Genomic DNA, 18,019 nt, shown 5'->3' with positions numbered 1-18,019 from the left:
AGAACCGTTGAAACAACGTCGATTTCCGACGTTGATTCAACGCAAATGTGCACATACTGATCAACGTTGAATCAACGTCGAAAATCGACGTTGTTTCAACGGTTCTTCGTTGAAACAACGTCGACTTTCAACCATTATATAAACCATCTGATTATTGTCAGTTTTGGTTGTTTTTTCGACGTAAAATAATTCCTGCTTTATCTACAACAGGAATATAATAATACTACTACTTCTAATAATAACAATAATAATAATACTTCTAATAATAATAATAATAATATCATTATTATATGTTGTTAATTATAGTATTGTCGCTGTTATTGTTATTTTTACTATGATTATTAATAACAATAACAGCGACAATAATAACAATGATATTATTATTAATATTATTGTTGATATTAGTAACAATTACAACAACGGTAATATTATTATTATTAATAATAATAATAACAATAATAATACTAACAATAATAATAATAATAATAATAATAATAATAATAATAATAATAATAAAAATGAACAACACCAACATATCTAACAATGCAATGATGTTTAATTATAAACCATAAAAATACATGTAAAAATAACGGAGCATAAACATAAATTATACACAGCAAAAACACCAGTGTTATATCACTGTAAGTGTTAATTTGAACTCTTTTGAAGTGTTTATATAATTCTCACTGGGCTAGAGTTAATTCAACACAGTCAACAGTGTTAGAAATGTAACTCAATCTCAGTGTTGATCTGTTAACTCTCCTAGTGTTAAAAGATAAACTCCGATCAGAGTTTTTACTCTCCCTCAGTGTTGATCCTATCTTCTCTAGAGTTAAATTAAAAACTCTACAGAGTGTAATTTTTACTCTCCCTCAGTGTTGATTCTATCTTCTCTAGAGTTAAATTAAAAACTCTACAGAGTGTATTTAGTGTTGGTTCTATCAACGACTCCTAAATATTATGAAAGTTTTGTAAGGCTTTTATTAAAAAAAAAAAAAAAAAAAGTTATTTTATTTATATATAAAAAATCACCACACGATACTGAAAAATGTTTGTTTTATTAACTGGATGCTTTTTTGGTATAAAAACATTTGTGCGAGGGTAAAAATACACACACAAGCACTTTTCAAGAAAGTTTGAACAAATCTGAAATTCATTTAAACAGTGACTAAAACAAAGAAAAGTGTGGCACCAAATACATGCCATCATCTGGTCCATAAGCACACTGAAGGTTGAACGGCTTATAACATCGCAAATTTGTAACTTTAACAACAGTTTCTGTATCCTCACCCTTAGAAACTCTAAATGCGTGGCAATGCTCACTGAAGTGTTCTGTTACCAATGAATCAACTGTAAAATAAATAAGATCATGTACTAAGAGAATATTTGTGATTTTTAAGAACACTGGAAGTTCATGCTTTATCTCATTGCAAACAATCAGCCCTACTCTGTATTCTGTACCATCAATCTGAACCCAGTTTGTAGAATAAATACTTTCACTGACAGGAATTTCTAGCTCTTTGGCAAGCTCTTTACCCTCAATATTATCTGAAAGACAAAAGAGAGACATGGGCCCACACTCTCTACGTTGCAACCTTAATGTGTCCCAATGATAGCCAATTGACATTTGGTGTTTTTTGGCAAGAGATTTTGTAATATTCTTAAAGTTTTTCGGTGTGTTCTTAAAAAGCTTATGCTTAGCCTCAAATCTCATACTCCATGTGTGTAAAAGAGGACCTATCTTTCTTATACACGAAGGGTAGTGTATCATAAAATTATGCTTCGGTATTAATCGTCGATCAGGGTACTGTAAAAAGTTGATGGTGTTCGCAAATTAAGTGTTTAAGTGCTACAGTCATTCCATATGTCAGATTTGGTGAAAAAATAATGTTCTCTGGTGGTACTACATCTCCAAAGATTAACGGAGTGTTTCTAACAAGGCACAGAGTTTGAATTGAATTAAGTCCTAAACTGTTTCCATTGCTCTCTAAATTCACATTTGTTGGGTGGTTTTTACGTTCAAGGTATCCATAGTCAAATGAATAGATTCGTGAAAGCAGATCTTGCTTTGAAATAAAATTCTCAGTCAAATACCCGAACAATAACTTGAGCTCATACTGAGCCACTCCTTCAAGAACATCATGCATTATATCAAATGAAAAATTGTTGCACACATGGAAAAACTGCAATGTGTTCAATGACGAATCTCTTTTGACACCATACACAGAGTTAAGTTGTGGGTTTGACCGGACAGTTTCACAATGCATTTCAAAACTTGCCTTTTCACGCATTACAACTCTATGGTCATCCTCACAATAGACATTCTGGGCCTCAGCCTTAGCAATCAAGCACAAACAGCAAAAATATTGCCCGCTGAAGGACTCTGTAAAACCAAGAATGGCATGCATTGCCAAATTATTTCCATAGATTGTGCCATAGACCTTTCCACTGGATATGGGTAAATACATTCCTTCACTTTCAAGAATTTTAAGGTCTGAAATCAAAGGCTGTAAAATCAGATCAAATCCATATTTCTTTAGGTCTTGGCAGTGAAACAGACACACTAAATGTATAATTAGGACTGCAGAATTGAATTTTGGTGGCAAGTTTCGCAACACAAAATATAGGCAGCCTATCTTGTGAACCCCATGTTTTGAGCCAAGAGGACTGGCGGTCTCAAAGTCATCGTAATAGAGCTGGATTTGCAATGCATTTGGAAACTTAGAAAACAGAGGATGGTTCTTAAAGTAACTTCCATCACTGAAGTCCTTGTACACATTCCCAAGAGATGAGGTATGTGCTCTGACCGCTTCACAAATCTCTGAATTTCTGAACATGAATTTCAGACTTTCCAAAATAGGAACATAAATGAAGGTGTCGTTCACTGGCATCTGAATGTAAGTACCAGTTTTCTTGTCCCATCTACCATCATATCTGACACCCAATACAATTTCCATTGGCTCAACAATACCCCATTTGTCAGTGAAGTACTTCTCCCTTTTAGCATCAGAATTAAAACAAGCAAAGGGGTTTCCAAAATCTTCCAAATTTTGTTCTACAGCTGTCCTTACAGGAACTGATTCAGGAACTACAAAGAATACTTAATGCTTAATATGAGAGTGCATCTCATTTGTAAATTCTTCCAGATCACAAACAATAGAAGAGACAACACTAGTGGCAGCACCACTTTCTTGCAGTTTTGCAACAACAGATGCACACATGTTTTTCATGTATTCAGGAGAAATCCCAGATTCAGTTTCCTCAAAATCCCCTGTTTCTGCCTGAGACTGTGCACATGAATTTGGAGCCGAAGAGGATGGTAAAAGTTCTGAAAGAGGAGCCAATAAACCACACCTCAAAGAGGAAGTACTGTCAGTATCACTGTGGAACTGATGAATGGAATCTAAATGTTTTCTAAACCCAGAGTATGTGGAAAACTGTCTTCTACATGTTTCTTGTGCACATATCAATTTAAATTTTGAGTTGGGATTAAAACCATGGCCTAATCTTAAATGACTAATGAGTAATTGACTAGTTGCATACAATGCACTGCATCTAAAACAAGAAAACATTCTGAAATTCTAGTTTCCTCTAGATGTTCAGCAGCTTTGCACGTAGTTCCTTTACTCTTGGGGACTCTCTTGTTTTTCCAACATCAATCTGGTAGACAGTTGTTTGAATAAATGTGTAGAAGTTACAGAGTGCACCATCATATGTCAAATTAAAAACAAAATGAGCTTTAAAAAGCTCATCAAATGCACTGAGGGAACCAACCGCTTGACATGGGATGAGTTTCTTGTCAAGGACTATGTAGAAACTGTCTATCTGGCCTCGGCTTTGTCCTACAGCAAGAAGGTATGGCTGTCGTTCTTCTTTCTGTCAAAGATGTTCTTCAATGCTGTTGCAAGACTTGAAAAGGAAACACATTCTAATTACATTCAAGCAAGGCCAAAGCACATTACTGTATAATTTTCTCATCTCATCACACACCTTATGATGCACCACAAGTCTGTCCGCAGCGTCTGCAGCACTAATTTTCACAGCCCTCTTTCCTCCAGGTGGAGGTGGAAGCAGATGCGTAAGCAAAAGCAGAGTGGCCATGTCACTGTCCCAATCTAAATACAAGGAAAAAGTAATCAATAACTAAAGTCATGATTTTTTTTTATGATTAAAAAAAATATAAACATATGGATAATATTTCACAAATATATAGAAATAACAGTTTAATACATTCATTAAAAATGTAACTTATAAGTTTGATAGGTTATTTAAAAGAACTTATATAGCCATCAGTCATTCCACTATCACAAAAGCTTACAAACAAATGTCAACATGACCAGGTCAAGTTGTTCTAGCAAGTTTAGCTTTTCTAGAACAAGAAGCATATATGATCTTACTGAACTGATCTTCAGTGTCCTTTTCATTTCTTGCTGACAACAAAAGGGAGCGCACAGGAGACGTCAAGGTCAGGCCCACAGCTTCTTCAATGATTCTTGTTTTGAAGGTGGTGTCCCATCTCTGTAACATCTTGGAAGCTGTTTCAGCACTGAATAGTAGAGGTGGGCGGATCGATCCAAATATCGATAATATCGATACCAACGCTGGTATTGGTATTGAGCAATACTTGTGTAAAAATATCGATATTCAAGCTTTTTTCTCTGCCGCACGCACTGACTGCTGCGCACGAGGATTCACCACAGTCTACTCTCTGGTCTCTTGTTGTTGCACATGTGTCACATGGCTCAGCAAAGCCAGCCCAACGCCAGCCAAACGTAGGCTTAGCCTGGCCCCGCCCACTCAGCGCTCTCCTCGAGTCGACACGCCTCTACCTCAGGAGAATAGTGTTGAGTGATATTTTTTTACACTCTGTTTATTTAAGAAAAACTTGCATTTGAATTGCACTGAAAGGAAGACAATTCCTTATTTTTTATTGTTTTTCCAAATGACAATTCTATTAAAAAAAGAAACAAAGAACTAGAAAAGATGTCTAGTGAGAATTTTTATTTTATTTTTTAATATTTTTTTACTTTATATTTAAACTTTGTTTTGTTACTGTTCCATTGTTTCTAAACAAAAATGTTGATTGTGATACTAAAGTATTTTGTTATCACTTACAATGTTTGGTGAAATTATATCCTAGGTTTTTGGATCATTTGGATCTATAAAGCTTAAATATTAAAAAGTATCGGTATCAGTATCGATATCGGCAATACTGGCCCTGCGTTTACTTGGTATTGGATCGATACCAAAATTCCCGGTATCTCCCACCTCTACTGAATAGAAGGGTGAAATCTTGGTTTAGAGGGGGGAAAAGGGGGGAAAAGAAAAAGGGACAAATGAGACAACTGTGCTTAAAAAGAACACCTGCACTTAGCTTCATGCCTACTTACTAGTCCTTTTGTGTCCATAAAAAGTGGAAAGGTTTGCAGAACATCAGTTGCTGTATCTGGGTTATGGACAAGTCCGTATCGATGATGAAAGGTGTCCTTCATCTTGAGGATGATCTGAGCTTGATCACGTGTATGAATGAGAAATGCAATAGCCTCCCTTATGCCATCTTCACCAAGCTCCTTTTCAGGGTTGGTTGATCTCTTCAACGATGGACCTCCTAAGCCAGAGTCGGTATCATGCCTCTTGAGAGGACGATGAGAAATGTTTCTTTGCACGGTCTTCGGACGCCATGCAAGATAGCCAGTTCCACTGTCAGCGTCATAGAAATGCTCCTACAGGATTTGAAAAAGTGCAAAGAGGTTAACTGATAATAAATTAACAGATAAATGTGAACAGTTGCACACACAATGGTAAACACTCTCCAGATTTCAATACTCTAAATGAAAGTATTTCATATCCCTTGATCTTTTTCACATTTTGCCACCTTACAACCACAACCATAAATGTATTTTACTGAGATTTGAAGTGAGAGGCCAACTCAAAGTAGCAATTAATTGTGAACTGGAACTAAATGATACATGGTTTTCAACTTTTTAATAATAATAAAAAAAAAATAATAATAAAATAAAAAATTAAAAGGAAGCCACCTTTCTCTACAATTCCAGCTGCAAGCCTTTTGGCATACTTGCTTTGCTAGAGAATGTCCTATTCTTCTTGGCAAAACAGCTCAAGCTCAGCCAGGTTTGATGGAGAGCGTCTGTGAACAGCAATTTTTATGTTTTGCCACAGATGCTCAAAAGGGATTTTGGTCAGGACACTGACTGGGTCATTCTAACATAGGAATATCATTTGAATATTTCTTCAGATCACACTTTTCAGATTTTTATATGACACCATGTATCATTTCCTTCGAATTTTATATGCTACTCTGTATAGGTGTATCACTTAAAATTTCAATAAAACACACTCACAACCACACTTAAGTATTGAAGAGTAACCATTTATTATACCTTGGGTGTATTGACAAATATCTTTCAATGATGATTACTTAACTTTAGCATCTATAATTACATAATCATTGTGTGAAACCTTGTATTTTATATGCATTTATATAGAAGATTAACCAATAATCACAATATATATTCTTTACACACATAGTTAAACATTGCTTGATCAGGCATGTAACTAACACAGACTCTATTATATGGCAAACTAACCCACATGATACATAAGGCATTTAACTAACACATAGAATCTATTGTATTGCGTATTAACCACATGTTACTTACATATTAGCATATAACATATGGAATCTATTGTGTGACTTGTTTAGCTCACGCTCAAGGCATTTTGGTCACTGCATGATCCTAACTAACGGCCATCAATCATCGACTGGTACACTCTGTATGAACTAAATTGATACAGAGGAGGCTCTTAGACAAAGCGACCTTCTCTATGTGGGGGTGCCTCCCTAAACCTGCAGCTGTCTCAAAGCGGGGAGTGACGCACATGCACACAGATAATGCCACAATGTCCAATTCTGGGAGAATACACTCAGGGCCAAGCAATGGTCTGATCAGACACGTGAAACGGATTACTAACACGTGAAATTATGCATGCTAACATGAGATGATTTTAGCAACGCCTCATCAGCAGGTTTCACGTCATTTGGGGTATAAACATGGAGTCAGATCAGAGGGGGGTCAGAACTTTTACTATTTGATGGCTGCTAACTGTCTTGTATGTATTGGTTCTCCTGAATTCAGTATTTTGTAATAAAATGCTTGGTTTGCTTTCAACTCCACTCCACCTGTCTGCGACTCTCTCCATCAAAACAAACACGCAGGGGAGTTGTACCCCGGATGGTGGATGGGGGTAACCCATCTTTCATTTTCTTTTTACAACACTAGCTAGATAACATTAGATACTTGTTTAAAAAAGCACTGGGAACATTGGCTAGCTAGATAACATTAGATACTTGTTAAAAAAAGTACTGGGAACATTGGCTAGCTAGATAATATTAGATACTTGTTTAAAAAAGCACTGGGAACATTGGCTAGGTAGATAACATTAGATACTTGTTTAAAAAAGCACTGGGAACATTGGCTAGCTAGATAACATTAGATACTTGGTTAAAAAAAGCACTGGGAACATTGGCTAGCTAGATAACATTAGCTAATTGGGTTAAAAAAACACTGGGAACATTGGCTAGCTAAATAACATTAGATACTGGTTAAAAAGCACTAGGATCATTGGCTAGCTAGATAACATTAGATACTTGGTTAAAAAAAAGCACTGGGAACATTGCCCTGATAGCAGACTACTCCGATCCGGATCCGTTTTACCTCCGGCAGATCCGCGCTACAGTCAGGTCTGTTTAGTGGATCTGGTCCGGCTTCACTCCGGGTTCGGGTTATGATTGTGACTCACGTTCAGATCCGTTTTACTGACGGTAAATCCGCATAACAGTCCGTCTCATTTCACGCCTTCCATATGACTTCCGCACGGAGTCAGATACCAGATGTGAGTTCAGTGTCAGTTCAGTGTCGTTTTGCGGATCCGGGCCGCATCGGCGGAGCGGCACAGGAGCGGGAGAAATTCAAACTCAGCGCGAGGACCAACTGCCATCTGCTGAATCTGCGCTTCAGGTGAGTTAACTAGCTAACTAGCTATCAGCGTCATTTAATTACATCTATTGCTCATTTTTAATCTTGTATATGCTAAAGTTGATTTATCACGTGTATGTTGGATAATATCAATTGTTTTTTTGTGTATTTAATGTTAATTGTTGTCAATTTGTAGGCAAAATTGACAAAAAGCTTCAGTTAACGATACCAGTTAGTTATGCTAGTATTAGCTAGTATAACTAGCTAAGCTAACCAGGCTAACTAGCTGTAATAAACGCTGTTAACTCATTTTGCTCGAGTAACACACCTTTTTTTTATTAAAATAAACAACTTTAGTTATTCTTAGAACCTTAAATAGTTGTGTTTGGGCTTAATTAAAATAAAGCTCGTCAGACGTTTTCCTGCTCCACCTTAAATCGTGCAGCAATGGCTTACTGACATTGACATATTTAAGCACTGTTTAAGGTGGAGTGGGAAATACAAAGAACCTGGCCAAAAGTAAAAAAAAAAAAAGTAATTATAAATTTTATAATTTGTTATAAACACAACTAAGTTACTGTCAATAAAAATATGAGGCTGCATTTAACTTATTATTTTCCAGCATAAACTTTTCCATTCCAACTTAAATTTATTCTCACGTCGTGGCGCACGAAGGAGCTGGCCAGTGTCCATATCAGCAAAATGTGAATCTTTAGAATAATAATTGGGTAATATTTGCTAGCCTAAATCAGCATATGTGTAGTAATATTAAACAATATCTGTTCTGATTTCAACTTAAAAACACCTGTTCAAAGTTACTACAATATATTAATTATATGCATTTGCTTAGTAGGGCTGCTGAGGGCTGGGGACCTGCCAGATAAGGTGAGATACAATTATTTTAGCTAATAAAATGTATGTTTACAGGTTGGATCCACCTAATGCATTTTATGTTTAATATTATGGTAGTCTTGTTTGTTATACAACATATATTATGTTAATAGTTTATTATTAACTAACATGTTTTATGTCGCTAACACACTGCTAAGTCAAACTAACTTGTTTATTATAATATTGTGTTGTATTGCAGTACATTTTTAACATTGGGGGAATATAATAAAAAAGGGCATATTAACTTACAATACTGAATGTAATTTTGTTTTGTTTGTTTTTTAGGTGTAATCATTTACCCATCAAATCACCTAACAAGGTAATTAATTCTATTTTCCAGCAGTTCTGTAATTAATTTTGACTTTAAGTCTGTTGATACACGTTTGATTTGATATGTTTGCTCTTAATGTAGCATTTATCCACTTTCTTATTTTAATTGTTTGTTGTGCCACTGCACTAAAAACTTTAAGGGACACTGTAAGATTTTCTTGATTAATTTATATACATTTTTAAAGAAGTAAATTTACAACCATAAAAATTAGTGTTCCACTCCATTGAGCTGTAATATACAGAATAAAAGTGCCCTGCTATCAGAACTTTCTCAGCCTCGTTTCAACACCGTGGAGGTCAGATCAGACATGAGAGGAATATTATTCAGTGTATTACACCTCAATGGAGTGAAACAGTGATTTTGAAGTTCAGAATAGCTTTTAAGTTTGTGTTTTGTTTTCTGTCTGCGCTTGCTGCATCTCCCCCTCGCAGGATGAGCCTGGATGCTAACAGTACTTGATGCACTGAGCAGTGACATTATACATAGAGTAGTTAAGGTAAGAAATATACATTTCTTTCCTTTTAAAAACATTTGTGTTGTTACGTATAATAACAATTACATCAGGCGTTATCAGATCGAGGTTCAAATTATCAAATCAAATTGTTGGCGGGGACCATTTAAAAAAATCACTGGATATTGGTGTCCGTGCTAACTCTATACCCTTGAGTAAAGTAACCAAGTACTAATACTTCATTACTTTTCATCCCTTTGCTTTATCTTAAATGATTGCCACCTTTTGAACTAAAATAATTCCTAATCAGTTGTCTATTCCTGACTAGAAAACTAAAAATAACAGTTTTAAATGTTTTGCTTTTTTTTAAGCTGGAGAGAACTACTGCAGGATTTCTCCAGACTCACTGTAATTACACATGGTCACCATGACACACTAAATAGGACAGGGGTGTTTTTCCTGAAAGTGATCAATCTTAGCGAATAACAAACAAACTAACGCATGACGTGAGAAAAGAACGAGCCAGTTCTTCAAGTGTTTCCCATAGAGCTTTGCAAAAAGTTCAAAGAGCGTCTTTGTTGACTCCTCCCCTTTGCAATTCCTGTAAATCCTGTATTTCCTTGGGAATTCCATATAAGTGTGTGTATGGTGCAGTAACGACTGGGTTACAGAATGCACAGACTTGGAGTCTGCACACTTGCTAAGGACGTGACCATCACCAGTTGTCTGCAGGAAACCACCTGTAGCATAAAATCAGTGGGCAGTTAGGTGGTACATGGTGGAACTCTGTGGAACTGAGTTGACCTAGAGCAGGGATGGGCAACTTCCATGATGGAGAGGGCCACATTTTTTTCAGCATGACCATTGGAGGGCCACATGACCTCGCACTTCAAATAATTGAATATGAAAAATGCTACAAATGATTTTCAATAAGAACAAATTTTATATGAATTTATATCTGTATGTTTACAGCACCAACATTTATCAACAACTATTTTCTGCATATTAATGCATTTTAATACGGCAAAAGACAAACCATTTGCTTAAAAAAAGTGCAAAAAGGAAGTCCTTCATATCAAAGAACAAAAAGTTTGCTTAAAAAACTGATTGCAAATACAGTAGTTCCTTTGTGTAAAATAAGTTCATTATAACAAGTCCTTCATAAGCAACAAGGACAAAACATTTGCTTATAAAAGTGCAAAAGGCATTTGAACTTATTTATAACAAAGAACAAAAAAGATTTAAAAACTGATTGCAAATAGCTCATTCAATAATAGCAGAAAACTAGACCACAGAGCGCCCGTGCCCGCTATTGTTTGGCAGCGGTAGAATTACATTATTTTTTTTATTATTATTTTTTTTTTATTATGAAATTATGAAATTATTTTTGATCTATTCGCGGGCCGCACTGAGTGATGACGAGGGCCGTGTGCGGCCCCCGGGCCGCCAGTTGCCCATCCCTGACCTAGAGGCACACATATATACAGTGAGGAAAATGAACACCCTGCGACTTTGCAAGTTCTCTCACTTATAAATCATTGAGGGGTCTGAAATTTTCATCTTTGGTGCATGTCCACCGTGAGAGACATAATAAAAATCCGGAAATCACGATTTATGATTTTTTTTAAATAATTTATTTAATTTACAACTTTCTCAGCAGGATTTGGTATCCGCAAAATGGTTCGAGGTCCTCAGCCCTCGCCTCCCCCAGCACAGAGGAAAACTACCAAGGGCGGTACTCTCATTATAGGAGATTCAATTGTTAGACATTTAAAAGTATCTAAGAGTAATGGCACAATTTCATGTCTTCCAGATGCTTGCATGCTGGTAGTCGGCAAGCGGCTCCCTGGGGCGCATTGCCAAAGCAGGAACCCCGGCACCATCGCCCTCCACGTGGGGATGAGCTTTCGGGAGCGACCGGCCCCGTTCCACAGAGACAGGCTTCTCTCTGTGAACATCGAGGCGGTGCTACGCTGAGACTGACTGTCTCTACCCAGTCACACCAGCCAAGTAGGTTTGTTTGCTGGTATTTCTGCTTGTACTATTTGTATGTCAATTCTTCATAATAGTGTAAATAAAACACGTTATCAAAATAGCTGGAAAATCTGTTTTAACAACTCCATTAGAATTAATACAAACTCGTCTGTCCTTCTGAGTTACAGCAACAACCACATTAAATCGGGGCTGTTAAATATAAGATCGCTGGCACCTAAATCAGTTACTGTAGGTTAAATTATCATTGACAATGCACTCTCTATGAGACATGGGTTAAAACTGATGGATATTTAGCTCTAAATGAGTCCACTTCCCCCAGGTTCTAGCTATTTCATCTACCCATGCAGGACTGGTCAGGGTGGTGGTGTAGTCGTCAGTTATAGGAATAAATCAAAATACAGAGTTTGAAGCTAAGTCATTTGAACTGTTTAACCTTATAGTCGCAGGCCCATCTACTGCCACCAAAACCCAACATTCATTCCTGCTGATAACTATGTAGCGTCCTCCAGGACCATATGCAAAATTCACTAAGAAATTCAGTATATTTTTTAGCTGCAGTAGCTCTCAACTCTGACAGAGTTATCATTGTTGGTGACTTTAATATCTATTTTGAAAAGAAACAGGGCCCACTGAGAATAGCATTTAAATCAATTTTGGATGCATTAGCCTTCAATGAGAATGTAATGGGCCCACCTACTGATGTACTGACTCAACTTTTTTTTCATTTGGTGATCGTTTTGGCTATGTTGCAGCCAGGGGAATGCATTTTTGCAGAAAACCTGCTTTTTCATTAAATTTTTGAAATCTAATGTCTTACTCTCACGTCATTCATACTCTCTGGACGCATTTTGCACTCTCTGGACATGTTCATGGCAAAAATGTACACACACCTACAAACTGCTCTTAAATCATTATACATCAATATTGTTTTGCTTTTTTTTTCATAAATCAGGATTTTAACCATTTAAATAACTGTTTAATAATTTTATACAGTAATACAGTAAAAATGTGTTTTCAATGGAAGTCAATGGGGCATTTTTGGCCACGAAGGTGTTCAGAGGGAGTATTTGACACTACATAAAAAAATTCTACCAATGCCCCATACATCTAATATTTATTATATGAGAAATAGTACAACTTTTGTGGGGGTTTTTAATGAATAATTAATCATGAATGTAATTAAACTGTCAATTAAAGGGTTAAAATCCTGGAATGTATTAAATATTTGATCATTTTGATCAGGGCTGGATTTGATTAAGTGATTTATGAAAAAATAGCAAAAAAAAAATGTATATGAGTATTTTATTGCTGATTTTGTGCATGTAAATTTTTGGCAACAAAGGTGTCCAGAGGGTGCAAAATTTAAATCTGGCACTGCGTAAAAAAATAATAATGCAATCAAATCAATTTTGTTGCTAATCTTTTACATGTCCAAGACTCTAATAGTCACCAATGCCTCATTTGTCTGCTGTTTGTTTTGTGGAAAATACTTTTTGTGTTTTTTTTTTTTTTTTGCCAAAATACAACAATAGTTAAAATATTTAAACTGTCATTTAAAGGGTTAAAATCCTGAAAATTATTTAATGTTTGGTAGTTTTGGGTAGAACGGAAGTTGATTAAGTGATTTTATGAAAAAAAAAAAGTTTATTTATGTAAAAAAAAAAAATATTGATGTATAATGATTTAAGAGCATTTTTTAGGTGCTTGTACATTTTTACCACAAACGTGTCCAGAGGGTGCAAAATTTGAAGGGGGCTTGAGGGTTAACCTGAACATTTATCACCTGGCCGCTTTATTAGCAAAAACACAATTACAACTGCAACAACAAATGCATTTATCAAAAACCGCTGACTTATATTCTATTGTAAATAAAATACAATATAATTTTAAGTACGAGTTAACAAAGTTCTTACAAAGCTTTTGGGAAATGCACCCCAAAGCTATAAGTGCACTTTTTATTTATCTTTCTTTTAATTTTGGGTGCATAATTCCAGTAAAATGGTAATTATTTATTATGTGAAATGGTATAAATGAAAATTAGCTAGCCCCTATTAAATACAGCTGTGACATTTATATATCTTTTAGAAATTTGGTCAAATGAAAAACACTTGTCATTTTAGTACGCTATATTCATTTCTAGCCACTTCTTTTCTGCTGTTTCTGAAATAAAATATTTTCTTATTTTGTCTTTTTTATAGGCTGCACTGTAGTGGTGTTAAGTGTCCAAGAATGCTCTCATCAGTGGAGGCACAGCTGGCTGCAAAAAACGTCTGTGTCTGCATGTTTATATTATGTGAATTAAAAATGGTTTTATTATTAAAATAATTGTATTAATGCCTGTTGATTTATAAATTGTTTAATTGAAATCAAATTTTATTTAAGTAGCTTAATTAAGTATTGCATTTATAACTGATGGTATTTTATTTAATTAGCTTAAGTATTGCATTTATAACTGATGGTATTTTATTTTAATTAGCTTAAGTATTGCATTTATAAGTGATGGTATTTTATTTTAATTAGCTTAAGTATTGCATTTATAAGTGATGGTATTTTATTTTAATTAGCTTAAGTATTGCATTTATAAGTGATGGTATTTTATTTTAATTAGCTTAAGTATTGCATTTATAAGTGATGGTATTTTATTTAGTTAGCTTAAGTATTGCATTTATAAGTGATGGTATTTTATTTAATTAGCTTAAGTATTGCATTTATAAGTGATGGTATTTTATTTAATTAGCTTAAGTATTGCATTTATAAGTGATGGTATTTTATTTAATTAGCTTAAGTATTGCATTTATAAGTGATGGTATTTTATTTTAATTAGCTTAAGTATTGCATTTATAAGTGATGGTATTTTATTGAATTAGCTTAATTAATATTGCATTTATAAGTGATGATATTTTATATAATTAGCTTAATTAATATTGCATTTATAAGTGATGATATTTTATATAATTAGCTTAATTAAGTATTGCATTTATAAGTGATGATATTTTATTTAATTAGCTTAATTAAGTATTGCATTTATAACTGATGGTACTTTCATTAATTAGCTTAATTAAGTATTGCATATATAAGTTATGGTATTTTATTTAATTAGCTTAATTAAGTATTGCATATATAAGTTATGGTATTTTATTTAATTAGCTTAATTAAGTATTGCATTTATAATTATTGTATTTCATTTAGCTAACCTCATTAAGGATTGCATTTACAACTAATGTTTTTTTATTATATTATTTAAATATTGCATTTGTAATTTAATGTACTGTATTAAACTCTTTTAATTTATCAATGTAAAAAAGAAGTCAAATAGCTTAGTGCTCTTTCTTTACTACTTTTATTTTGAAATATGTCATTATAATCATTAATAAGTAGGCTGGGGAACGTGAAAAGGCCGTGGCTTGGCCGTAGCTAATACGGAACTAATCCGGGGCTGATCCAGATCTGGTCCAGATCTGTAACGGACCTGTTCCAGCGAGTGTAACGGTAAGCGGATCCGGCCCATATTCGGTCTAAAGGAACACCTGAAACGCTTGGTCTGGACTGGTGCTGGCCCAGTATCTTTTTGACTCCGTAAAACGGATCCGTGACGGTTTTGGCCCGTTGTGCATCTGGACCCCGGCCCAGAACCGTTTTACGGATCCGGCGCGGAACTTGTGATAGACTCGGCCCGGATCCGGCCAGAATGCTTTTTGCTATCTGGGTGGCTAGCTAGATAACATTAGATACCTGTGTAGGACCCTTACAAATATCCTGTGTATTTGTATTATTTTCTTTGTTTTTCATTGTAAAGTGTAAACGAACTCCATTTCCCATGTGCCCTTTCTGTTTCGCGGGTTTTTCCTACTGGTTTCCTGTTCAGCTCAGCCAATCATACGAGTGAAAAGCTCGACAGACATTTTTCTATCCAATCCGCGCCGAGTAAAGGCGGGACTAAGAGGGAGAGTGTGAGTGTCTGTGGGTGTGTGTTGGAGGAGAAGGAGAGAGAAAGTGAGGAGAGAAGTTGTGTTTAGACTCTCCGGAGCGCTTTTATTTACTTGTTATCCGCTCTATAACACAGTTACAGTGCTATTGTACTGTATAGTGCTCTAAACCGCAGCGTTCAGTTCAGTTTTACTGCGGAACCTCTGAAGAGGCAGTTCAGCCGGACTGTGGAGTAAAGGCGCTTCTCCGCGGACTGAGAGCTGCTGCTGCTGAGTTTCCTCGCGCCTGTCTGCAGCAGCTCGGCCGGACCTCGCGTGTGAGTTGAACACGGAGGGTGTTCTGATCTTCCCGGCGCTCGTGCACCGCGTCGTCTCCCGCTGTGAGTGCTGGGGACTGCTGCGCTCCTACCGGGAGCACCGGGAACCGGGAGTCTGTTGCCATGGCTACTGAGGACGCCATCTCCGTGAGCTCTGTGTGAACCGTGAGTAACGAATCAACTGACTCGGTTGACTCATTCGATTCACTTTCGCTTTCGCTGACTGAGTGGAGTTATAAGTGCACCAACGTACCGGCACAACAAAAAGCGCTTGAACTGTTTATCTGGGTGTTTTACCTCTTATTGGAGGTGTGTTTTCTCAGTTGAGTGTTTCATACTAATTGTTTAAACCACGAATTGTTTTATTTATTTTGTTTTAATTTATTTTTATTAACCAGAGTTTCACCAAATATATAAATAAAAAGGTAAATAAAATGAGATTAACTACTTACATAAATGCATTAAACATTGAAATGGGTCAAATTGACCCCAAACATAATAGGCGGATCAAGTGACTCAAGAAACCAGGGTGTTTGTTTTATTTCCACAAAGAACCTGATATAATCTGGCCCAAATAGTCTCAACATCAGTAACTTCTTCCTTTAATGTGTACAAAAATTCTGTCTAAATTGGCTACTATTTTGTAGTAAAATGAGAATGCTTGCTGGACGCATTTGAACAAGTTTTTACCATCCTATTAGAAAATAAACTCAAACAAATGCTTTGTATTTTATAATTATTAGTTTAGTTTAAAACTTTAATTTGCATATGAATTTTCAAACGCTTTTACAAGTGTGAAGTACCCTTCTATACAGAAATCAGGATAGTCCATTGTGATGTCAGAGAGTGATTTTACAGGGAGGAGCTGTGAATGACCTCAATTTATGGAAAGCTTTCAGAATACATAAATAGTAAGACTTTAGACAAGGTGAGCAACAAACAAGATCTGCTGCAGTACGATCTCCTTTTCAAGAACCTGCAGGACATCAAGAAGGTAAATGCAAATAAAATGTAACCATAATATTTTAAATTAAATTTAGATTTTAAAAAAGTGTCTACTGGAATCAATGTTACAATTGGTACTCAAACAACGGCACCGACCATTCCATAGTAATTAGTAAGTGCTATTTGTTGGGGTAGTTTGAAGTGACTCTAACAATGAAATACATTTTTCTGATAAACTGGTGCACATTTCTATCTCTTCTATCTCTGAGTGTCACTCTAACATCTTACCTAAATTGAAATGTAAGTGCAAACAAGTTGGGGCATCACTTGAAGTTTACCATCAACAGCGAGGACCAAGTCCATCTGGTACAACTTTAGCATTTATTATATACAGTGTTAAAAAGGTTTTATCAATCTGGTGTAAATTTTTGAACAGTGTTAACTTACATGGTAAATTTTGTCAGTAAAAAATAATATGAATACCCATGGTGACCATCACAAAGTGAAGCATTGATTATTTAATACAAGGAGTACGTGCTTCTCTTTGGGGTGGTTAAAATGGTACTATTGATCAATTAAGTGAAAGCTCATCTTATTCAGTTCATTTTCAGTCATTAAAGTTTATTATTCAATTTTAAATTAAATATGAACTACATGGAGCGAAAGGAACGAAAAACTCTGCGCAGGTCTTCTAGGAGGCTGCCACGAGAAAATCTGGACACTGTATTATGTACAGTAACTGTAACACTACAGCATTAATAATCAGCATCTTACATGCAGATAACTGATGGTGATTATTTAACAGCTCATGAGTGCTCGTTTCCCTCTGCTCCACTCCTAAACCACAGCTTAAGTGGTTAAAGTTAAATTTACCTAAAATAATACAAATATATCTCTCTTAATAAACTGTAATCTCAAAGCAAACTGTTTTATCATTGTTTTTTTTTGGCCCTAAAACGCTGTGGTACATGCGCAAACATACTTAAACATTCTGATTGGGGATGTAATCGGGTACAGGTGTTTACAAGGCTGTTGTTCTTCTTTGTATCTGAATATTTAAAGGATTATCCACCTTATTCGATCGGATAGAAATTATATACGGAATGGCCTCAATCGGACTATTCTATTCCGATTGAGGTGTTTACATGGACGTGCTCTATTCCGAT

General features: G+C 35.5%; 4 protein-coding genes across 12 annotated transcripts in view; 3 read left to right on the top strand and 1 right to left on the bottom strand.

Moving 5' to 3' along the window:
- LOC125780501 (zinc finger protein 239-like) overlaps positions 1–18,019 on the top strand; it is a 1,096,042-nt gene that overhangs the window by 755,057 nt on the left and 322,966 nt on the right. The window lies entirely within an intron of this gene.
- The window catches only part of LOC125801407 (zinc finger protein 239-like), a 162,901-nt gene that overhangs the window by 35,385 nt on the left and 109,497 nt on the right, over positions 1–18,019 (bottom strand). The window lies entirely within an intron of this gene.
- The window catches only part of LOC111188533 (zinc finger protein 239-like), a 280,707-nt gene that overhangs the window by 183,078 nt on the left and 79,610 nt on the right, over positions 1–18,019 (top strand). Inside the window, exon 1 of one of the 3 annotated variants that reach the window (XM_049478140.1) lies at positions 15,637–16,073. The exons of the other annotated variants lie outside the window; for them this stretch is intronic. The gene's annotated coding sequence lies outside the window, so the exon portion shown is untranslated. Of the gene's footprint in view, positions 1–15,636; positions 16,074–18,019 lie in introns of those variants that run through there. 3 annotated transcript variants of the gene reach the window in all.
- Positions 1–18,019, top strand: part of LOC125801342 (zinc finger protein 239-like) — a 280,707-nt gene that overhangs the window by 183,078 nt on the left and 79,610 nt on the right. The gene's annotated exons all lie outside the window — the stretch shown is intronic.

The sequence above is a fragment of the Astyanax mexicanus genome, chromosome 4 (genome assembly GCF_023375975.1).
Source record: "Astyanax mexicanus isolate ESR-SI-001 chromosome 4, AstMex3_surface, whole genome shotgun sequence".
NCBI lineage: Eukaryota > Metazoa > Chordata > Actinopteri > Characiformes > Acestrorhamphidae > Astyanax > Astyanax mexicanus.
The sequence above is the reverse complement of the archived record's forward strand: the minus strand, read 5'-3'. Positions and strand labels throughout refer to the sequence as shown.